This window comes from Vulpes lagopus, chromosome 2, assembly GCF_018345385.1.
Source record: "Vulpes lagopus strain Blue_001 chromosome 2, ASM1834538v1, whole genome shotgun sequence".
Classification (NCBI taxonomy): domain Eukaryota; kingdom Metazoa; phylum Chordata; class Mammalia; order Carnivora; family Canidae; genus Vulpes; species Vulpes lagopus.
Window position 1 is genome coordinate 155,740,277 of NC_054825.1, and position 24,141 is coordinate 155,764,417.

General features: G+C 48.9%; 1 protein-coding gene across 1 annotated transcript in view; it reads right to left on the reverse strand.

The window, feature by feature from the left end:
- The window catches only part of FGD3 (FYVE, RhoGEF and PH domain containing 3), a 55,708-nt gene extending 42,893 nt beyond the window's left edge, over positions 1-12,815 (reverse strand). Inside the window, exon 1 of the mRNA XM_041746118.1 lies at positions 12,176-12,815. The gene's annotated coding sequence lies outside the window, so the exon portion shown is untranslated. The remainder of the gene's footprint in view (positions 1-12,175) is intronic.
- Between the last annotated feature and the right edge of the window lie 11,326 nt (positions 12,816-24,141).

A 24,141-nucleotide genomic window follows, 5' to 3' on the forward strand; every position in this document is an offset into this window, starting at 1 on the left:
CATCCCCCCCATCTCTCTCCTCCTCTTGGAGCCCCTCTAGGCCCTGAGACATGACCCTATTGACATTAAGACAATGGATAACCCTACTGTGGCCTCCAAGCATTCAAGTGAAAGGGAGAGTTAGTTGCACATCTCTCACTTTCCATCAAAAGCTAGAAACGATGAAGCTTCCCCAGGAACACCTGTTGAAACCCAAGACAGGCCAGAACCAAGGCCTCTTGTGCCAAACAAGGAGCCCAAATCTGAAGGCAAAGGAAATGTTCTTGAAGGACATTCCAAGGGCTACTCCCTTGAACACTCGAATGATAAGAAAGTGAAACAGCCTCACTGATGACATGGAGAGTCTGGTCTGGATGGAAGCTCAAACCAGTAACAACATTCCCTTCTGCCAAAGCCTCACCCAGAGCCAGGCCCTGACTCTTCAGTTGTGCACAGGCTGAGCAGCTGTGAGGAAGCTGCAGAAGGAAAGCTGGAAGCTGGCAGAAGGTGGCGGGGGTAAGGACAGAAGCTGTCTCCATGATGTAAACGTGCAAGGTGAAGCAGCGAGTGCTGACAGAAAAGCTGCAGCCAGTGATCCCGAAGATCCAGTGAAGAGAGTACACGGAGGTGCTCACACTCAACTACAGATTTTCCATACAGATGAAACAGTCGTCTGTGGGAAGATGCCATCTAGGACTTCCACAGCTAGAAAGAAGGCAATGTCTGCTGCAAAGCTTCAAAGGACAGGTAGACTTTGTTAGGGGCTAATGCAGCCAGTGACTTTAAGTGGAAGCCAATGTTCATTGACCCTTCTGAAAAGCAGCCCTTGGCAATCATGCCAAATCTCCTCCACCGACGCGCTTTACATGGAACAACAAAGCCGGGGACAGCACATCTGTTTACAACATGGGTGATGGAATATTTTAAGCCCATGGTGGAGATTTACTGCTCAGGAAAAAACATTTCTTGCAAAACATTACTGCTGGATGGCACTGCACCTGGTTACCCATGAGCTCTGAGGCAGATGGAGAAGATTCACATCACTTTTGTGCCTGCTAACACAACGTCCATCCTAGCCCATGGAGCAACAGGAAAAAAATTTTTTTTAAGATTGTATTTATTTATTCATCAGAGACACAGAGAGAGGCAGAGACACAGGCAGAGGGAGAAGCAGGCTCCCTGGATCCCAGGATCCTGGGATCATGACCTGAGCTGAAGGCAGATGCTCAACCACTGAGCCACCCAGATGCTCCTAAATCTGACTTTCAACTCTCATGATTGAAGAAAGACTTTTAGTAAAACGACAGCTGCCATAGATACTGATTTCCTCTGATGGATCTGGGCAGAGTCCATCAAAAACATCCTGGAGGGCAGCCCCAGTGGTACAGCGGTTCAGCGCCGCCTGCAGCCCAGGGTGTGAGCCTGAAGACCCGGGATCAAGTTCCACATCAGGCTCCCTGCATGGAGCCTGCTTCTCCCTCTGCCTGTGTCTCTGCCTTCCACGCCACCCGCCCCCCCTGTCGCTCATGAATAAATAAAATCTTAAAAAAAAGAAAACATCCTGGAAATGATCCGCCATCCTTTTTTTTTTTTTAATTTTATTTATTTATGATAGTCACACAGAGAGAGAGAGGCAGAGACACAGGCAGAAGGAGAAGCAGGCTCCATGCACCAGGAACCTGACGTGGAATTCGATCCAGGGTCTCCCGGATCGTGCCCTGGGCCAAAGGCAGGCGCCAAACCGCTGCGCCACCCAGGGATCCCAGGATCCACCATCCTAAATAGCATTAAGAACATTCGTCAGTTATAGGAAAAGGTCAAACTATCACATGAGCAGGAGTTTGGAAGAAGTTGATTCCAGCTCATGGATGGCTTTGAGAGGTTCAGGACTTCAGTGGAGGAAGTCACTGCAGATGTGGGAACAGCAAAAGAACCAGAATCACAAGGATGGTTTGAAGATGGGACTGAACTTCCCCTATCTTGTGATAAAACTTGAACAGACAAGGAGTTGCTTCTTATGGCTGAGCAAACAAAGTGAGTTCTTGGGATGGGACCTACTCCTGGTGAAGATGCCGTGAAGACTGTTGAAATGACAATGAAAGATTTAGAATATCACATGAACTGAACTGTAAAGCAGCGGCAGGGTTTGCGAGGAGGGACTCCAGTTTTAAAAGAAGTTCTATTGTGGGTAAAATGCTCTCAAACAGCAGCCCAGGCTACGGAGAGGGTGTTTTTGAAAGAAGTGTCAATCCATACAGCAAACGTCAGGTTGTCTTATTTTCAGAAATGGCCACAGTCACCCAGCCTTCAGCACCAGCACCCTCAGGTGTCAGCAGATGAACATCAGGCAAGACCCTCCACCAGCAAAAAGATCAAGGTTCCCTGAAAGCTCAGATGAGGGTTGGCATTTTACAACAATATTTTTAATGAAGGCATGAGCCACTTCACAGACTATGGGACCCTGTAAACACAACTTCATGTGCACCTGGAAACCAAAAATTTCACTTGACTCACTTGATTGCAATGTTGGCTTTATTGCCCTGGTCTGGAAGCAAACCCACAATATCTCCAAGGTCTGCCTGTAGAGACAAGAAGTAGGGCACTAAGGGGTGGCCACCCCGCACTCAGACTCAGATCCCTAGCACAGGGTCCACGCTCCATCATCGGAGCCACGGTCATGGGACACGCTGTCTCCCATTAGGGCCCTTAGTGTCAGCTCCTGATTAACCAAAGGTCAGACTTCACAGCTCTGATTCTCTCAGGCTAGGGAGGGTGGGAATCTGCTCACAGCAGCCCTAGCACGGGTGGGGGGGCGGGGAAGAGGAGGGAGGAGGAAGAGATGAGGGATGGGAGGACGAGGGGTGGGGAAGGCGCGGGAGGGAGGGGAGGAGAAGGGGGGGTACAGGAGTGGGAGAGGAGAGGGAGGGGCTCACTGGAAATTAATTACTGGCAAACAAAAGGCCGTCATTCATCCTTGGAGCCCTGTCTTGCATAAGCTCATTCTAAAAGCCCCAGCTGCAGCTCTAGAAAGCCAGTAGGGATTCTGTCCAGCTCCGGCCTACCAGGCAGGCAGGGGGCGCCAGCTCTCCCCCATGCTGGGCCCTGTCCCTTGTTCCTGCAGAGACCCAAGGGACAGAGGGATGGGGAGGATGGACCCACAGGGCTGGGGGCCCTGGGAGGGTAGGAGCCAGGTGGGCCCTTCCTGTGTAACAAGGCAGGGTAGCTCTGTCCTCTGGTCCACAGGTCACTGAAGGGCTCCCGACCACAGCTCTGCCCAAGGAGGGGGCTCTGGGCCTGCGGGACCCAGAGGAGGCCCAGTGTCTAAAGCCAGGGGGGCTCCAGCTGCCCACCGCCCCAGGCCAGGCCAGCAGGGAACCCAGCCCCAGATGTGCTTAGCTGTCTGTCCAGGCCTGGGCCGTCTTACCATAGTTCAAGATGCGATCAGAGTGCGTGTGCACACTCATTCTCTTCACTCCACGCCCCCCGCCCCCCAGGAAGTCGCCCTGGCACCTGGTGCCCTGATCCATGCCACAAAAAGACACCCTGGTGTCTTTTTTTTTTTTTTAAGATTTTGTTTATTTATTCATGAGAGAAAGAGAGAGAGAGAGAGAGAGGCACAGGCAGAGGGAGAAGCAGGCCTCCATGCAGGGAGCCTGACATGGGACTCAATCCCGGGTCTCCAGGATCACACCCAGGGCTGAAGGTGGCACTAAACCGCTGGTGCACCAGGGCTGCCCCAGCCTAGCATCTTAAAGAAAAGTTCCCCCCGCCCGCATTGGGCTGGTTTTCCTAATGAAAGAAAGTGAGTAAGAAAGAGGGAAACGTGGGGAAATCTAATGGATGTGACTAAGGTGACACCCTGCATGGTCCCCCGCTATGTGATACCCTGGAGAAAGCCCATGGTCAGTGGCTGCCGGGGGCACAGAGGCTCCTGGCCCAGTAAGTACAGCCACGTGTCACGACACACCTGTCCCAAGGCCCCCAGGAGTGACCCTGATGGAGTGTGGGCTCTGGGCGATGGGTGAGCATGGGTGGGTCACCTGTGCCAGGCTTCCCCTCCCTTGAGGCAGCTGCCAGTTGGGGAGGCGGCGCTGGGGGGCACATGGGAAAGCTCTGCACTTCCCTCCATTTTCCTGTGAACCTAAAATTGCTCTCAAAAATCGTTTTTGTTTTTAAACAACCCAGCATCTGAACCAGGGTCCCCATTCCCGCGGCAACCTGAGGCAGTGGCATTGGTAAGGCACACAACCCCTCCCTCTATCTGTGTAAAGGCCATGGGAAGAGCCGGCTGGGGAGGCCCAGGGATGACAGGTCCCGCACAGCACCAACCCGCGCACGTGTCCTGGACGATGGTGTGCAAGGCCAGGACACCCCGGGACTCCCTGGCCCCCACCTGGATGAGGGAAACCTCATCCCCGAGTCACACATCACGCAGAGGCGCTTAGTCTGCCCCGCCATCCTGGAACCTGTGGTTCCCCAGGATTCTGGGACGTGAGCCCCCAGGATCTCCCCTCAGACAAGCAGCCTACTCACCTCCTTCCCTGGGGAGGAAGAGATGAAGCAGCAAACAGGCAGCGCAGGCTTCCCTTTACTGGAGACACCCCTGAGCCTGCAGCCCTGGGCGGGAGAGGCCTCCTCAGGCGCCACTGCAGGCGGTCCCCCTGCCTCGCCCCCCTGCCTCACCCCCCCTGCCTGGCCCTGGGCCAGCCCCACAAAGCCCCAGGCTCCCCAGCCAGCAGGAGGCGGAGCAGCAGGGATGCCCGCCATCACCATGGCAACAAGAGGGGGCCAGGCAGGGTGCCCTGGGACCGCAGCCGGGCCTGTGGTCCACAAAGACTGGGAGACATCCTACTATTGTCCCCGACCCTCTGCTGCCCACCCTCACTCTACAGACTTTCTAGAAGGTCCTGATGAAGCTGGGAGTTTCAAACACTCTATCCACAGTGAGCCCTTCTGTGGGGTGTGGGCACTGAGCAGAGGCCTCAGGGTATTGAGGTGCCCATTGGGTGCCAGGGGCTTTGTGTGGAGGCTTGTGCCTGTGACGGTGTGTGTGTGATGGTGTGTGTGATGTTGTGTGATGGTGTGAGTAAAACTGTGTGTGATGGTGTGAGTGTGATGCTGTGAGTGTGATGCTGTGTATGTGATGGTGCATGTGTGATGCTGTGTGTAATGTGAGTATGATGGTGTGTGTGATGGTGTGTGTGTGATGTGTGAGTGTGATGGCATGGGTGTGATGTTGTGAGTGTGATGGTGTGTGATGGTGTGAGTGTGATGCTGTGTGGGCCAGAGCCAGGGCCCAACAAGACATGGGCAGCTATGCTGGGCCACCGCAGGTCGGCTCTGGTCTGGTCAGTGGGGACACACACACGCACATGCCCACATGAGAGCGACACCTTGCCGAGTCAGGGACAGGAGCCACAGTTGGGGTGAGGCTCTTGGTGGCTGGGAACCCGGGGTCGTCCTGTCCTCAGGGACAGGTCCCCATAGCTGCACACTTCTCCCTGGGCTGGGCCTGGCAGGTGGTACAGGCGCTCCCCAGCAGCTGCAGCCTCGGGCACAACTCGCCTGCTGTCCTGCAGCCCTGGGTGCGCCCATGTCCTCACGCTGACTTGAGCCTGGGGCGCCTGGGGTAGACTGAAACCGGCGCCAAGGAGCCAGGATGGGGGGGACTGGGGCTGCAGCGCCCATACCGCGGGTCTGGATGACCTGTGGCAAGAGAGCAGAGAGCTCGAACCTACAACCAAAAGGACCTGAGTCCACTGGAATGAGCGGGGAAGACCCCCAGAACCCTGGGGTACAGTCCTGACGCAGCTGCTCTTCGCCCCAGGATCTAGTCCGTGCTGTTTGGAACCTGTACGTGTCAGCTGATGTGATGTGGTCACCAGAGAAAATGAGTACAGGCTTTTTCTCGGAAGTAGAGAAACTGATTAAAAAATTCATCTAAAACACCAGAAGTCCAAGAACTCAGATCAAAAAACAACAACAACAACAAAGTCCAAGATGGGTGCAGCAGGTAGAACTGTGGCCCCAGCGAGGAATGGCCCAGGGCCCAACTTGAACCCATGAATGGGACGCACTTGGAGAAAGCGTCCTTGCAGGTGTGATTGAGTGAAGGACCTGGATGAGCTCCTCCTGGCTGAATGCTGACGTGGGTCGTCTCCAGAGAAAGGGGAGCGGTGCCCAGACCTCCACGGGGAAGCCTCATGCGGGCAGACAAACCCCAGGATGGCAGGGAGATGCAGGGAGCGGCCTGGCCCAGACCTCTGGCTCCCAGCCTCTGAGAATAGGTTGATTTCCATCTGTGTCCCCAGGTTTTGGAGGAGGGGGTTCACCACTGGCGGCCACGGGAACACACATGGTGGACAATAGCCTCTGTGTGAGTCCAGGTGAAGCGAGATAAGCGGGAATGAGGTTCTGGCAGACTCGGACAAGTGACAAGCAGAATGGGGGGTGGTGTGGATGAAAGCAGGCTGCAGTGACCTGGCAGTGGGAGTGGAGCTCACCCCGGGGCAGGGGCAGGTCTTCTGGGTGCAGGGGTGGGGCAGGAGCTGGCACTTGCTCATAGGGCCGCTGGGCAGGAAGGTTCACTGAAGTGCTGCTTTTCATTGTCGCAGTCACACATCCAAGATTTGGAGATGACATGAAGGCGCTGCGGTATTTTAACGCAATGGAAAGCAGCACAACAGCGGGAAATGACCAAGTACCAAATCTACACTTGTCATCGCAGATGAATTAACAAAGGTAAGCTGGGGGCAAAGCAGCTTGCAGGGGCTTGAGCAGAATGAACACATGAGCCTAGTGTTTAAAAGGCATGCAAGAGGCAGCCTGGGTGGCTCAGCGGTTTAGCGCTGCCTTCAGCCCAGGGTGTGATCGTGGAGACCCGGGATCAAATCCCACATTGGGCTCCCTGCATGGAGCCTGCTTCTCCCTCTGCCTGTGTCTCTGCCTCTCTGTCTCATGAATAAATAAACAAAATCTTTTTAAAAATTTAAAAAATAAAAGGCATGTAAGAGAAGAAGGCCATACAGAGCTTTGTCCTTTCTGCCACAGCCGACTCTTGACTTGTCATAATACCTTATATTTATTATTTAATTTCATTCAAAATAAAGAAAATTTAAATTTTAAATTATTAGCATGACTTCCACTTAATCTTTAGAGTGTGTGATGCCGGCTTCAAATGCAAATATGAGAGCATTTAGCTAACTCCAGGTATGCAAAGTCATGCAGCCTGTATGTTGAAGCTCATTCCTGGCAGAGTCCTGCAAGCCAAGCCCAGGATGGCCGCAAGGGGGAGGAAAGGGCCCCCTCCTTGGAACCAGCTGCCAAAATGTCCCCAGACAGCAGAACACTCAGCCAGGTGCATGTGCAGGTGCAGACGGGTGCAGAGGCCTGACGACTGTGAAGGATGAGTGGGCAGCGCAGAGGGTCTGTGGCCCCCGGTGTGCGTGGAGCAGAGCAGGTAAGGGCAACCACACAGGTATACAGCAGTGGGCAGAGCCGTGTAGCAGGGGCAGGGGCGCTATGCCAGCCTGGCGAGGCAGCAGCTCCTGAGTCTTGATGATGAGCGGTCATTAGCCAGAGGACTGGGGGACAAGCATTCTCAGGTGGGAACAGAATGTGTGAAGACAGAAGCCAAGTGAACAATCTTGGGCCAGATGGTGAGTGGGCATCCCTGTGAGGACAACCGTGACTACTACTGGCTGCCTGGGGGCTGCAAGAGGGGCCCCTGTGGGGCCGAGGAGCCATGTCCACCCTGACTCCACGTCCAACAGCTTGTACAGTGATGAGCCAACAGTCAGAGCAGAGCTCGGCGCCAGAGAGCAGCAGGATGCACATCTGGAGACAGGCAGGTAACGGGGGTATTGAGACCGCTTCTGTGGCATCTGCCCTGCACTGGGTACTGTGACACAGGAGCTCTAGGCCCTTCCCCAGAGCCAAGAGGCCCTGCACCAGGACCACAGAGGCTCAGAGACGTGAGCAGAGCACCCCAGGTCACACAGCCAGGAAGCAGCATAGTGGCCACCTCCCTGCTTTACCTTAGCCACTGTGTGCTGCGGCCTGGAAGGGAGAAGGCAAACACCATCCCTTCCAAGGGGGAGCATCCCATGTCCCACGGCGACGTTGTGAGTGGGATGGGACTGGTCACCACCCAGTGGGACCCCACGGACACCTGCAAGGTAGGTCCCATTGTCCACCACACACAGATGGGGACGCTGAGGCCTGCAGAGCTGCAAGGAGCCCCTGGGCCGGCTGCTGGGGGATTGTGTGTGTGCTCCATGTGGCATCCAGAAGAATTTATTAATTTGTGATTGCAATAGCTCATCAAACTACTAGGCAAAATACAAGTCTGGTAAGAAAAAATACTGTGAATTTTTTGTGAGTTACATAAAACTGAAGTTTGACATAAAACAATAACTTATAAAACAGTAGTTTATGCGGATCATTTATATCAGCCACAGTTTTAAAAATCAATTATATAGGGATGCCTGGGTGGCTCACTGGTTGAGCGTTTGCCTTCGGCTCAGGTCGTGACCCCAGGGTCCTGGGATCGAGTCCCACATTGGGCTCCCCTCCGAGAGCCTGCTTCTCCCTCTGCCTGTGTCTCTGCCTCTCTGTGTGTGTGTCTCTCATGAATAAATAAAATATTTTTTAAAAATACAAATAAAATAAAAATCAATTATATTGAGGATCTCGTCTAGATCAAAAACCCAAGTGAAAAAAAATTGTAGAATAAAAAAGAAAATCGGTAGTTCAGACACATGGATAAGAAATTATGCATTCTCAAAAATCACAAAAGCTTTCTAGAATATGTAGAAGAAATCAGCATAGTTACTGATGCTCCCTGAAATATTATAATTTCCAACCAGTGAAAAACTTAAGCATTCAAAGTTAAGTGGAAATGAAACAGACTTGCGTAAACTGTTTTGTCACTGTTACTTGGTCATTTCTCCCAGATAAATAAGCTTTGACTTGTGGTACAGTATTCTTTTGAGCTGCACACCAGAATTTACTGAACAGATACTTATTAAAACTAGAGTTATTTGTAGGTGGAGTTTGCAAAAATTAATTGGCTAGTTGATATGCTTCAAATAATTGTTTTAATTTTTTAAAAGGTCTACTGTGGAAAAATTCCCCCTGGCCTTTTCACTTATAATTTTTCTCATATTTTACTAAAAATAAGTTTATTAGCTAGATTTATTTTTTGTACTCTATTTACAAATAACTTCAGTTTTAACATCTCCCTGTGTCCCTCTGTTCACCTAGCTCCTATCCCTCCATCAGGAAACACTGTTATTACTCTATTTTTCCAGAGATTGTCTCAGGATAGGTATACACAACTTGATATGATTTAATCATTTCCCCCTTCCCTTTTTCACACAGATATTCATGTACCCTACACAACACTGTGCTTTCCTTTTATCACTGGGCAGATATCTTGGGGACCTTTCAGTACCAGTAATCATGGAGCTTCTTTAATCTTTTTTGTTGCAGGCACACCCATTTATGGATGGGTTAATTAATCCAGTCACCTCTTTTTTTTTTTAAGATTTATTTATTTATTCATGAGAGACACAGAAAAAGAGGCAGAGACACAGGCAGAGGGAGAAGTAGGTTCCACGCAGGGAGCCCGATGCAGGACTCAATCCTGGGACGCCAGGATCACGCCTGAGCCCAAGGCAGATGCTCAACCACTAAGCCACCCAGGTGACCCCCAGTCACCTCTTGATGGATGACATTTAGGTTTTTAATCTACTGCTTTTACAAAGAAACAAAAAAATACTGCGGTGAATTCTCATAGTGTGTTCTCACAGATACATTTATCAGCTCTTGCCACGGTATTACTGATTAACATACCATCCCCAGACTCCTGGGGTCACAGCAAGTGAGTCTTTCTTGCTTGTAGGTCTGGAGATCAACTGTCTACTATGGTGGACACAGCCTGGGCTCAGCTGAGTAGCTGCTTCAGGCTGCAAATCACCTATGACTAACACTAGTCTGCAGAATGGTTTCAAGTTGGCCTCAAAACTCTCTCACCCTCCTTGGACCAGGGCCGGCCCAAAGCACAGCAAACGGCGGAGGTGCAAGCCAACCAAACTACTTAGGCACTAAGAATAGTCATGTCTTTTTTTTATATTTTTATTTTTTTTAATTTTTATTTATTTATGATAGTCACAGAGAGAGAGAGAGAGGCAGAGACACAGGCAGAGGGAGAAGCAGGCTCCATGCACCGGGAGCCCGACGTGGGATTCGATCCCGGGTCTCCAGGATCACGCCCTGGGCCAAAGGCAGGCGCCAAACCGCTGCGCCACCCAGGGATCCCTAGTCATGTCTTTTGTCCAGTTTTCCATTGGGCATTAGTCTCCATGGATTTATAGGAACTCTTGCTTATTAAAGATATAGCCCTTTAAGTATAAAATAAGTTGTACATTTTCCAAGTTTGTCGTGTCCTTCAACTTTATGGGATGTTTGCCAAGTAGTATCTCACTTTGATGTAGCCAAAGGTATTGAGTCTGAACAGAAGTTCAGAGCTTCCAGGCTCTGTGACATCATTAGAAAAGCTGTGTCCATACCAGGTCATAGCGCAGTGAGCTTTATGATTTTTTTCATTTAAATCTTAGATTCATGTGTAGTGTATCCTCTGTATATGGCATGATATATGAATTCACTTTTTTTCTTGAAAACGTAATTTCTCTAGCAGCATATGGATTTGAAATGCAACCTTTATTGTATTCTAAATTCTGTGTGTATCCGGGACTATTTTCTGACTGTTCTGTTCCATTTGGCTGTCTATTCCACATTGTCTTAGGTACTAAGCACTATGCTGTGTTTTGATGTCTGAGGTCCCCAGTTGCTGTTCTTTTTCAAAAATGTCCTGGCTGCTCTTGTTTTTCCTCTCCCACCCCCAATTTAGATTTTAAAATCATCTTTGTAGGCTTAAAATAACAAACAACAATTCCTAATAGCGTTTGTTTTTTTTTTTTTAAATCAGAGCTGAGTTAATCTAGGAAATAACTCAGAGGGGCTTGGCATTTTTATTCCTTTGAGTCTTCCTGTCCAAGAACTTGGTAGTTTCCTCTTTGTTCACACGTTGTTGTTGTTTTTATGTTGCTTAAAAAAAAATGTATAGGTCTTTGTGTTGGGGGGGTTCCCATGATACGTTCAGGTTCAAGGATTCAAGAGGAAACACTGTTATGCACATGGTTAGTGTATATTATAGAAAGACGATGTGGATCAGCATCAGCCAAGGGGCAATAATAAGTCTTAGTAAATTTTTAAGGGTTAAAATCATAGAAAGTATCTTTTTCATTCTAAATGGGATGAAACTCAATCAATAATGTAAACTAATTTTCACAACCATCTGGAAATTAAACAACTCACTTTTAAACAACCAATAACTCAAAGATAAATCACAAGGGAAATCAATATCTTGAGACAGATGAAAACAAACATGGTGTTCAGAGACCACTGGGCACGGCACCAATGCCATGATGGAGATGTACAGCTGGACAGCCACACATCAAAGAACAAGAGTCTCAAAAAAAACAACAAACTGCATGTCTTAAGGAACTAGAGAAAGAAGAACCAACTGAACTCAAAGCTCATAGAAGGAAGGAAACATTAAAGACAAGAATGGAGAGAAACAAAACAGAGAATGGAAGAATGGGAAAGAAAGTGAGTGAAACCCAAAGTTAGTTCTTCAAGTTGTTTTTAATGATTTTGTTTTTAAGAAATCTCTAAGCCCAACATGGGGCTGGAACTCACCACCCTGAGACCAAGAGTCTCATCAACTGAGCCAGCCAAATGCCCCCAAAAGGTGGTTCTTTAAAAGATCAACACATCTGACAAACTCTCAGCTAAGAGGACTAGGATAAAAAGAGAGAAGACTCAAGCCACTAGCACCATAAATGGAAGTGGTGTCATTACTACCTGTTCTACAGAAACAAGAAGGACGAAGGCTCCATAGAAGGTGCCTGTGGGAGGTTGTCGAGTGCAGCAAGGCTGCAAGACACAAAGTTGGGGGCCTCTGAAGTGTGCAGGACTTGGGTGTCCCGACCCCCCTAGAGTAGCCCTTTCCTGGCCAACCCCCACACCCCGCCCCCTGCCTGAAGTCCTCATTGCCCATCACCAAGGCATCCTGAGGAGGCTTTCAGTCAATTTTCCTATAAGTTTGATCACCAGAACCTGTGTTACTTACCTACACGGGGCAGTTGATTCACCAACGAGGCGGACCACATCACAGGATGCCCGTGGTTCTTTGTTAATGACCAAATCTAGTAAGAATCACAGAGGACATTCTCAACAGAAGACAAGTGGTGGCCATGTCGAGATTCAATTTAGTCTGTCTAGGCCACAAGGCCTCCTGTTGCCTGCCTTATTCAGGGCGGGTGGCCCCCCAAGGGCATCGGCACCCCCCACATGATCCCCATTGCTTCAGCCCTGCCAGGAACCCCCTGGGTCCCTATTCTGTCCTTCAGCTGTCCACCCCAGGAAACGGTGACTGTGTGCACGTGTCACATCAGCTATGACTCTGCTGCCTGTGTCCATGATTACCAGGGACCTCTCTGTCCCATCACCACCATTTGACGTCGAGTGGCAGTCGTCTGCTGGGAGTTGGAGGGCCGCACAGTGGCCCGGCAGGCAGCGGCTCCCACACTTTCAGGAAATGTAGCCCAACAGTCACACCACTGGGGTTCCACTGGGACAGAGGGCAGTCCTGGTCACATCACATGGTGTGACCACAGTGAGGTCACCAGGTTGCAGGCTGCGGCTGGACCTCGTCAGGTTTCTGGAGCAGACGCATGAGTCCACCCTCGCAAGTGAGCTCACCAGAGCATCCACGTGTCCCTTCTGATAACCATCCAATCCTGGGAATGGATCTTCATACAGGCATTGACGTGTCCTACTTTTGTGTGATTTCATAGGGCTGTGTTTACACGGACCTCTCTTTAATAGTCCAGTTTTCCATGGCCCACCTGCCTGACCATGTGGCTGAAACATTGGCCACAGCCTCTCAGTCAGTAAAAACCCACACGGAGTGACATTTATTGGTTAATGTTCAGTTCTTCCACCAAGGTGAGCACCATGCAATTCAGCAGAGTTGATGCATGCAACACCAGAGGGTCTCCAGCACTCAACTGTAGTGCACTGACCTTCCAACCAGGACGTTAGTGGGAAGCCGGACCCTGAGCTGCCGTCTGTAAACCAGACAGCTGTTTGTTGGTGAATAGAGACCTGCAGACCCAGCTGCTCCTGAGGCGGTTCCAAAGTTGGCCCACCTGCAAATGAGTATGAGCACCTCCTTGCACCTGCAGCAGCGTGCTCCTGTGTAAACCATTCCATGTTGTGTGGAGCACTTCCGGGTACTGCCTTCCTTATTGAAGGGTGTCTCTGACATCCATCCAACATATTATGGGTATTTCAGGTTTCAGGATTATTTTACACCTTCAGTCATTGGGGCGGTTTCAATTAATGCCCAATGGCAAGCTAGTAGCCTTATCTCAAACAGCGTAGATCTTGTCTCCGAATCTGGAAATGTTCTGGTCCAAAATCCCTGTGGCTGCCACTGGGTGGCACTCATGTCCTTTTGCCATAGCTCCCGTCTAGGCTCATCTCCTAGAGCCATCCTCCTTCTCCAGGGACCACACAGCACTATTGTGCAGAGAACTTGTGCCATCACTCCAGTTTCTACTATGTCATTAGTTAAAGTGGGAATCTCTTTTGTCCCCAGTATTTGGGACAAAACAGTATTGTATACTGTTTCGAATTAACAAGTTCTATGGGCTCAAGCAATTCCATGGGTTCCATTAACATGTCCAGTTGTCTTGTTTTTCAGTATTGGGGATAGAAAAAATAACTCCTAATCAGACATAACATCTATCAATTAGCACATTTAGGTAAAGGAAATGCAACCACTTCACATAAAGTCTATATACATATTCCAATTTTCCTCCAAACTGACACCATAACCCCATCAACCTGTCAATCACTGCATCTTCATAGCCTTCCCATCTAACTGTAGCCCCATCAGGACCTCACCACCAGGATTGGGAATCACAGTGCATTGGGGTCTCCCATCAAAGTGTCCTAGAAAAATTCGTTCTCCAATACCCAGTTATCTTACCCACACAGATGCAGATGGCCTTGGGCCCCTAGCTGGAGATTGGGTCAAAAGACCCTGACTCTTTCAATAACCCTGATCTCAAATAATTTGCTGGACTGTTACCCTTAGTGATTCCAGCCCATATTTCTCATTGTCATCTGCCTTCTGGCTTTTCCAATTCCTCCAAACTAGAGTAAATAGGACTCTTTTAGGGATTTTCACTGTGGGGGGACTGCATAGGGTCCCATCAGTACACCCAACCTCCACTAGTGCTGCATGAAGATATTTGTTTCAATCCCACTGAAGTCTGCTTTATTAATAACAGTTCAAAGATTTCCATGCTGCTGTGGAAAGTCCCTTGACTATCCTCTTTGTCATTCCCCAACTCTCATTATTCTAATTATCTTTTTGGTAAGACCAAAAAGGGAAAGGTGATGACCCTAATCCACACTGGGACAATTCCATCACATTATACTCCTCAGTTTCAATAATTTCTTAATTTTGTCCCCCAGCCACCTGGACTACCTTCTTGGTGGCCAGAAGTCTTAGAAGTGCTTGTTATCTGTTGTTCCAACACAGTCTCCCTCTTTGGTAGCATTCCAGAAGCTAGCAGCTGTAGCTCGGATCAGCAGAAATCCAAGTTTGGCGTGAGGTTCCCCATTAAACACTCTCCTTCACATCCTTTCCTCTTCTCCTTCCCCTCCTCCTCCCTCTCCTCCTCCTCCTCTTTCTTTAGAAAAGTCTGTGTCTTTATTGGCCAAATAGGACTTGAGAGGGATGAACCTTGAGGAGTGAGTGGCCTGATGCCAGGCCTGCCGTACTTCACAGGATTGCAGGTGTTGGAGAACTCACCCTGGTAGTGGCCAATCATCTCAGGCTTGATTTCCACCTGGTTGAAGATCTTGCTGTAATAGACACCAACCATGCTGGCCGCCATCTTGGGCAGCATGATCATGTCCCACAGGTGTGTCTTAACCACCTCAGGCTTCTCCATGAGAGGAGCTTCCTTCTTGGCCTTGGACAAGTGTTTCAGCAGTGAGGGCTGCTTCCTCTGTAAACCCCAGTTCAGTATCCACCACTGCTGGGCACTGTACAGTTGGATCAGCTGCTCAGGAAATATGTCCAACAGCTGGCCAAGGTCCATGCCGCAGTAAGTGAACTGGTGAAAGATGCACTTCTTCTGCTCCACTTCCGCCATCTTTGTCAGGCTTCAGAAAGGACCACCCGCACTCTGTGCAGACAACAACAACCAAAGAGTTATATATATAGCTTGTTTCTTCTTGTTTTGCATTCTCTTATATCTCTAGTGAGGCCGCTTCTTGGGAGTTGGTTCTATCAGTCCTAAATTCCATTGGTAACTTTTATGTCTAGTAATTGATCTCAGCACAGCTACTGCTTCATACCCTGACTCAGTAGCTACCAAAGGCTAAACTCACTCTTCCTTTTCCCAAAGAACACTTTCACTGTGTTTCAGTAAGCTAGGATTAGTACAGCAAACCCCACTTAAGGCACCAACTGTGTCACGGGTCCCCAAGGCCTCCCTCGGTTTTGATGATTTGCCTAAACGGACTTATAGGACCCAGGAAAACTGTTATGTCACAGTTATGAGTTATTATAGGTAACAAATACAGATTGAAATCAGCAAAGAAAAATAAAAAGGGGAAATCCAGGAAAACCAGACACAGGCTTCCAGTTGTTCTCTCCCAGGACAGCACTTAATTCTCCATAATGATAAGTGACAACATGTGCAAAGTGTTGCCAACCAGGGAAGCTAACCCTGGAGGCTTGGTGCCCAGGAATTTGGCTGGAGGTCTGTCATGTAGGCATGCGGCACCCTAACTACTTGGCTCCAGCTGCTCCAGAGACCAGATTGACAGCAAGGTGCAGAGCCCCAAGCAAACAGAAACAGGCAGGCCCCATAAATCATGTTGTTAGCATCAAGGATCTAGCACTGCCCAAGACTCCAGGGAAGTAAAGACATTCTTATGAGACCAGATATTCCAAAGGCTCAGAGGTTATCTGCCAAGAGCCAGTCAAGGGCCATTGTTTTGAGCACCCCACACCCACTGAGTCAATCCTTTACTACATGGTCTTGCACATTTTTGTTAAGTTTCCAATTAGGTATTTTTTTAAGTCACTCTTGTAAATGGGATGTTTAATGTATTAAACCTGTTATCCATATTATAAAACTATCAGTGCCCATCTGTTAATGTTGCACCATATAACCTTCCTGAATTCACCTGCTTATTATTAGGTTTGGTTCTCATGGGCTTTCCAGATACACATTCTCGTCACCTACAAATAATCATAGCTTTCTGATTGCTTCTATAATGATCCAACTAAACAGTTCAGCAGGTATAGTTCCTGATTTTTATTCCTGGTAGTCATTATTATTATACAAGTTTATAGGATACCAACTAGTACTTTCATCCATTAGAAACTCGGGCTTTACGACCAGCATGGTTTATGAGCATTTGCTACCATTAGCTCCTGTTTGAACAGCCCTTTTCCTCCTTTTAAGATCAGCCAAAGTCTGTGTATTTAACCTAAGGTGGATGAAAATAAACCTTTAGGAAGGTTACCTTGAAAATAACAAGCTCTAGGAGCACCTGGGGGGCTCAGTGGGTAAGCGTCTGCCTTTGGCTCAGGTTGTGATCCCGGGATTAAGTCCTACTCAGCCTCCCTGCATGGAGCCTGCTTCTCTCTCTGCCTATGTATCTGCGTCTCTCTCTGTGTCTCTCATGAATAAATAAAATAAAATAATAAAATAAAATAAATAAAATTAAAAAATAAGTAAATAAATAAAATAAATAAAATAAAATAAAATAAAATAAAATAAAATAAAATAAAAAGCTCTAAATCCACAGAAGAACATCTTAAATACACAAACTACTTGAATACGCCATCTGCATCATGGCCTCCCTCCCCAGAGTCCAGGCTCACCCTGTTCCAGGCAACCAGACTGCTGTCTGATTAACCCCCCAACCTTTAGGCTGTACCCTACATGTACAGCCAGAGTTTTTCTTGAGGACAGGACCCAGAGCCCCACAGTGGGCGCTGAGGGCTGTAAGGCAGGGAGCCCCCCATCTGAATTCTGTTTGACGGATGTGGGCAGCTCCTGGTGAGGCATAGAGGGGCAGAGCGGCAGCCCCTGCCAGGAGCCTGGTTGGGGAGGGAGCTGTAAGAACCTGTCCTTTCCCAGGTGGACAGATCGTTTATACGTAGGTGTCCCCATGTTTTATTTTATTTTTTAAAGATTTTATTGATTTATTCATGAGAGACACAGAGAGAGAGGCAGAGACATAGGCAGAGGGAGCAGGCTCCATGAGGGGAGCCCAATGTTGGACTCGATCCCGGAACCACGGGATCATGCCCGGAGCCGAAGGCATATGCTTAACCACTGAGCCACCCAGGTGTCCCAAGTCCCCACGTTTAAATAGTTTACAGTAGGCCACTCTGCTTTTACCAAAGACCTACATCAGTACCTGCTTTCACTGATGAAAAGAAACCTGAAAAGAACTGTCACTTTTAGGAAAAAAAAATCAAGACTCAAAAATAGCTTTCCATGTTTGTATTGCAGCGACCACCGAGGATGGCCCTGCCAGCTCCTGGGGAACCACACTCAGCACATCAGCATCTGGCCGCCGGAGCTTTGAACTGTGTCTCCATATGCTTTATGCATCTGTTAGCAAGATGTGTCCCTAAAGCATCAAAAAGGGCTTAGAGGGGTTATTTTTTGAGTCTGGGAAATTTTCAGGAGTTTCGGGGTAGCCCTCTCCTTTTGGATAGTGGGACACCCGTGCTCCTGCTCTGTGTCTCCTCTGTGGCTTCTTCCTCCAGAGCACAGCTGGCCTGCCTCCTGTTTTGCTGCCACATCCCCCACTAAAGTGGCTCTTACATTTAGAAATGGTTGAAAAAGATTAAAAGAAGAAGGTTCCATGGCACACATAAATTATATGAAATTCAGATTTCAGTGTTTATGAATACTTATTGGAACACGGCCACACCCATCCATGAGTTGTCTACACCGCTTGGCAGTAAAGGGACAACTTGAGTACTTGCAACAGAGACTGTGTGGCCCTCGGTGCCCAAACATCTACTACCTGGTCCTTTGTGGAGACTTTGTCAACGCTGCTCTAAACACTCAGAGAAGGCAAAGCTTCTCCTCACTTGGTGGTGGCCACCAGCAAACAGGCAGTCAGGGCAGGCTGGTGCAGAGGACAGCATGAGCTGAGTACTGTTGAGGTGTCCCCTGTGCTGCCCCTACCCCCCGCCCGCCGTCACCACCAGGACTTAGTACCCACCCTGATTGCAGTGGCATCCTCCTCAGTGTCGAGTGTTGGTGCGGGACTCCCCAGCCAGCGCCATGAGGTCCTGCACCTAAGAAGACCCTTTTGTCCCCCGAAAGGAAGTGGCCTTGCCTGAAATGATCTGTGTGACTCTGTCCTGCCTTTAGAAGTCTTTCCTGTTTGTAGCCCCCTTGCTGCTCCTTCCCAGTTGCTAGACGGGATGCTTCCCAATTCGCCAATTGTTGAGTAGAGTCAATCAGATCCTCAGATTTCCTCAGTTGGCTTTTGTTTCTTAAGGGGCCTGAGGATGGCAGTCAGGGCAGGCCTGCTCCCACGAGAAGCCCGCGGGCGAGGGGCCGTGTCATGGGGCAAGGCCTGAGAAACTGAGGCCACGGTGCCATCTGTGTGGGCTCTGGAGGTGTCAGAAGGTGGCAGTGTCCCTCCAGGATGACGGGAGGTCCTGGGAACAGAGGGGAACTGCTCCCAAAGTGGAAGCAGTTAGGGAGCCAGACCCCAGCTGACGGCCAAGGTGAAAGAGTAGGGTGCACCGACTGCTTCCCACCAGCTTCTGCTGGGGGCTAGGCCCAGACACTTCATGGAAGTGGACAGAGCCCACACGGAATTCCGGGGACACTCGCTCAGAAAGGGTCACTGCTCCTGGGGGCCAGGACCTGGGGCACAGCGCACGCTCTATGGGGGGCCAGACGGGGGAAGCCGTGGAGGGAGGACCTGGACAGGGTCACAGCACAGCGGAGTGGTGTGGCCCAGGGGAGCCGGGGTTAGACGGGCCAGGGGAGCACAGGAGGCTGAGCGCCCCTCACTAACCTGAAGGTCAGACTTCTAGTCAGCCTCCCCCTGAGGAGGAGAGAAACAGGGCAGAGCTCAGGGTTTGACTCTTGTTACTAAAGTCAATAAAGTCAGAGGATAACAAACCGTAGACTTTCGTGAGAAAACACGGGGCAGAGATGAGCTCGGAGTGAAGGCTGCACAATTGGGAAACCACTTCACCAGACCTGAAGACCAGATACACGCCGCCTTCACTGCCTGGCCCTTCAGCTTCCAATGGGCTGGGTGTTACAGGGCCGCGGGGGCCACATCTCCCGGAGCTGAAGAGCCATCCCGTGACACCCAAGGGTGAGTGAGCATTTATTAAATGCAGGTGAGAAGAGGGAAGAGAGACAAAGGCTGTAGGGTGAGCGCAGGGAATGGGGCTCAGAGGGTGGTCACCATCATCTTTACGAGATCTCACCAGGAGCGTGTGGCCTCCAATTCTGGTGCCGTGTTGGTTTGTCCCCTGTCTCTTCCTCCCTCGGTCTCAGCATCTCCACTGCCAGGAGCAGTTTGGGAGCGGGTGGGGGGTGCCTTAGGGGCTCCTATGTCCCAGCCTGTCCCCCACCTACTCAGGGGACAGGACCCTGGCAGGACCGACTGACATACTAATGTCAGTCCTAATGACGAGCGGGGCTGCGGGAGAGTGTGCGTCTCCGAGGAACCTGGAAGGAGGCTCGAAGGCGCTGAGGCAGCCCCGGACCCCTCAGGTCTCAGGGATCTTCCCAGGGTTGCAAGCTGCGCGAGACCTTCACTGAGGCCTGCTTACCCTTGCCTGTTTTCTGTATTGATAGTCCAAGCTGAAGAGTTTAGGCTCAAAAGTTGGAGAAGAAAGTAGGAGGTGATGAGGGTCAGACCGGGGTCACAGGAGGTGATGACGGTCAGACCGGGGTCACAGATGTGGGGGACGGAGTGATGAGAGGGATTCCTCACTCTCAGTGGTTGGTCAGGTTTGCTGAAGCCCGCGGGGCGCCCCACACTCATGACTGCTGTGGACTGCTTGCGGCAGAGGAAGTGAACAAGTTGTTTCTCTCCCTTCACTGGATTTACTGCCTAACGTGCCACGTTTATTTTTTTTATTTTTTTAAAGATTTTATTTATTTATTTATTCATGAGAGACACACACAGAGAGAGGCAGAGACACAGGCAGAGGGAGAAGCAGGCTCCATGCAGGAAGCCTGATGTAGGACTTGATCCCGGGACTCCAGGATCACACCCTGGACCAAAGACAGGTGCCAAACCTCTGAGCAAACCAGGGATCCCCCACGTGCTGCATTTATAACATAGGACCCTTCTTCTCAGTGACTCTGAGAAGGAACTTAATACACAGATTTAGTTTATAACCATGCTACCTAGCTTTTATTGATCCCATAAGACCAAGGGACTAAGGAGGAAAACAACCAGGCCCAGCATAAAACTTGAATTCCAAATGACTCTAGTCTTAGCAAAGTCTGAGAGGAACCAGGTTTCCCTGCGGATCAGGGAAAGGCTAACCTCCTCAGGTTCTACGTCTGAATCTGGAGAGGAGCAGCCCCGATGGGGAGGGTCCTCTGGGTCTCACTTACAACACCCGGCCTTTCAGACAGTACTCACAGGACTAGTCAAGCTACCAACATAGAGATTGTGTTTCCAGTAAGTTCTGCCAACGGCTCTTACTGAGCAAAATATCCACCATCCGAACCGAATTTTGTTTGGGCCCAGGGGGTTTGTTACCATTGTCATCAACACCTTGGAGTGCCACCCTGATTAAAAGTTTCATACTTCTCTCTGCTTCCCAAAATCTAGACAGACATGATAACGGGGAAAATGTACAAACTAGTAATTGGGGGACGGAGAGAGCTCGCTCGCACACCACCTACCACCCTAAGATGGTCAGGCAGTGACTGCTCCTTTGATTTATTTTTGTTTCCTTATTGTCTGTAGTCTTCAAAAACGAATCATATTCCAGCTGCATGTATTAAAACCCTCACAAAAACACTGCATCTTATTTTAGCTTAAAAGGAAATGTGTAGTTTGGAGCTTTAAAGTAGTAGGGACCCGAGTCTTTGTGTTGTGCTTCAAAGCCGAACGTGCCTCTCCTGCATCAAGTGAGGCCAGCCATCAGCCCATCGGGTACAGTAAGTGCAGCTCCAGATGCCGCTAGGAAGGAAGGCAGCTAGCTGCGTGTGTCTCAGAAAGGAGGTGCACGTTACTGCAGAATTCATCTAGAATTCTTACATGGAAGTTGGACATTGAACATGGGGTATATTAACCTGCAGAGAGATAACTGTTTAACCTACAAATACTCACAATTTATTTCCTATACTAAAGTCTGCCAAAACCTGATCAGACACTTCCCTTGTTAATTTTAGGCATTTAAGCAAAAATACTAAAGCGGTCAGATTTTTGAAAACCATGCACACTTTAAAAATTGTGCTTAGAAGCTACATAGTTCTATATAAATATATTTAAAGGTGGAAATAGGAAACAGTTTTAAAAAGTCATGTAGAAATTAAAGTTAAAATTAGTGTTTTTATTTATTCATGAGAGACACAGAGAGAGACAGGGACACAGGCAGAGGCAGAAGCAGGCTCCCTATGGGGAGCCCCATGCGGGACTCGATCCCAGGACCCCGGGGTCACACCCTGAGCCAAAGGCAGATGCTCAACCAACCACTGAGCCACCCAGGTGACCCAAAATTAAGTATTTAAAGAATGATTTCTGCTTCCAAAGCAGAGTAAACATAAGAACAGATGAAGTCTAGGAAACAATTGCTTTCTGACACTGGCTCGCAGGTGAAGGGCAGTGACCACAGCTTACTGAGGAGACAGCCAGGGTGCCCCCTGGAAGGCAGGTGGTCCACCTGAGTCAGAGGCAACCATGTGCTTGGGTTTTGCAGGGTAGAAGGCAGGGAGAGGAGTGAGTTCTGAGGGGTGGAGGGTCACCTGGAGTGCTGAACTCTGAGTGGTATGTGAGCAGAGGGAGCCACCAGCAAGGGGCCGGGATGTCACCAAGGTCTGTGGGGCCGGGAGCCATCTCTGCTCCACCAGGCAGAGGAGAAGACATGCTTCTCCCCACAGGGCAGGGTGCTGGGAGGGGCATTCCTTGGGGGTGCGGCAGGATCAGCCCTAAAATAAAAGTGCTCTGGCCCCAGAAAATATTGCTTAAGAGCCAGCCTTGAAAATTCAGACCACTCCAAGGGACTCAGATGCATTCCCAAGGAAGACCCACTAATGTTCACAGAAACCCAAAAGTAGCTCCTGCCCGACAAGGTGAGCCTCACTGTGTATGGCACTGCAAGGAAAAAGTCAGCTAATAAAAAATGTAAAAATTAAAAATAGTAATGACACAGATATAAGGATTAGCAGATAAGAATATTGAATAAATGATCATAAGCATATTCCTCATGGAGCAAACATGTTAGGAGAGAGAGGGGAAATATGAAAAAACCCAAATCGAGTTATTCAAGATGAAAATACACTGGATGGGATTCATACAAAATTGGATAACACGGAAGAAAAGATGGATAAACTTGAAGAAACAGAAGTGGAAACTATCCAAAGTGAAACATGAAGTGAAAAGACTGACATCAGGGCTGCATCAATGAGCCAGGGGCGGCCCCGGTCACTGGAGCACAACCGTTTGGCATCCCCCAGGAGAGCAGAGGAAGAGAGTATTACAGAAAAAGTAACACAGCAAAATTTCCAAATTTGATTAAAACTCTAAGCCAGTAATTCCAGCTGGGGGTGATGTTATCCTTGAGGACATTTGTCAGTGTCTGGAGGCAGCTAGGAAGTAGCCCTGGCACCCAGGGGGCAGGGGGCAGGGAGGCCGCTACACATTCTGCAAGCTGTAGACGCTCCCAAGCCCCTCGGTGTCCACACTAGACCCAGAGGTCTCAGAAGCTCAGTCAGCCCCAGCAGGAAGAGAAGGGGGGTGGGGGGGAGAAGAGCGCAAGACAAGTCATAAACAGATTGCTCAAATCAGTGACATTGGGAAATCTCAAAAACAGTCGGAAGTAAAACGTGTTACATACACAAGGACTCAGAAAAAAATGACTGTGTAATTCTTCCAGAAACAAGTGGGAGGCAGAGCCACACATCCTTGAAGCCCTGAGGGCAATGGCGGGGCTGACACCCCATGTTTTTAACCCAGCAAAAGTAATTTGAAGACTAAGTCAAACCAAACACTGTTTTAGATAAAACTGAAAGAATTCATCCCCAAAAGACCTGCAGCACAGGCTGTGTTGTTTTACGTTGTTCAGGCAGAAGGAAGTCAGGCCAGATTGAAACCCTCGAGGAGAAAGGATGAATCATGACAGTGATCAGGAGTTTCACAGAAGGCTTGAGCTCTCTGACCAACCACTCACCCGCTGGATGTTTATAAGCACTTCCTCCAGCAACAGCAGAACCGTGTTCTTCTCCAGTGCACAAGGAACTTAGACCAGAAGACACCATGTTCTGGGCTATAAAACAGGTGTCAATAAGTGGAAAATAACTTAAATCACACAAAGCATGTTCTCTGATCACAACAGAGTTAAATTAGAGATAAATGTTAGAAGGATATCTGGAAAATCACCAAAATACTTGGAAACTAAATAATGCACTTCTAAAAACAGCCTGTGGGTCAAGGAAGATGTAAAAAAGAAAAGCATAAAATATTTTGACCTGAGTGAAAAAAAAACCCTGCAGTATATCTAAATTTTAGGAATACAGTTTTCAGCAATCCTCAGAAAGGAATTTATAGTACAAAAACTCTTATTAAGAGAAAAATAGAAGGGACTCAAGTCAATGACCCACTCAGCTTTGACCTTACAAAAATGGAAATAAAAGAAGATCAAATTCAGCATTAAATAAGCAGAAGAGAGGAAATAATAAAAAGCAGAAACTGTTAAGACATAAACAAGAGAAAATATAAGTGAAACCAAAAACTGGTTCTCTGAGAATAAAATTGAAAAACTTCTGG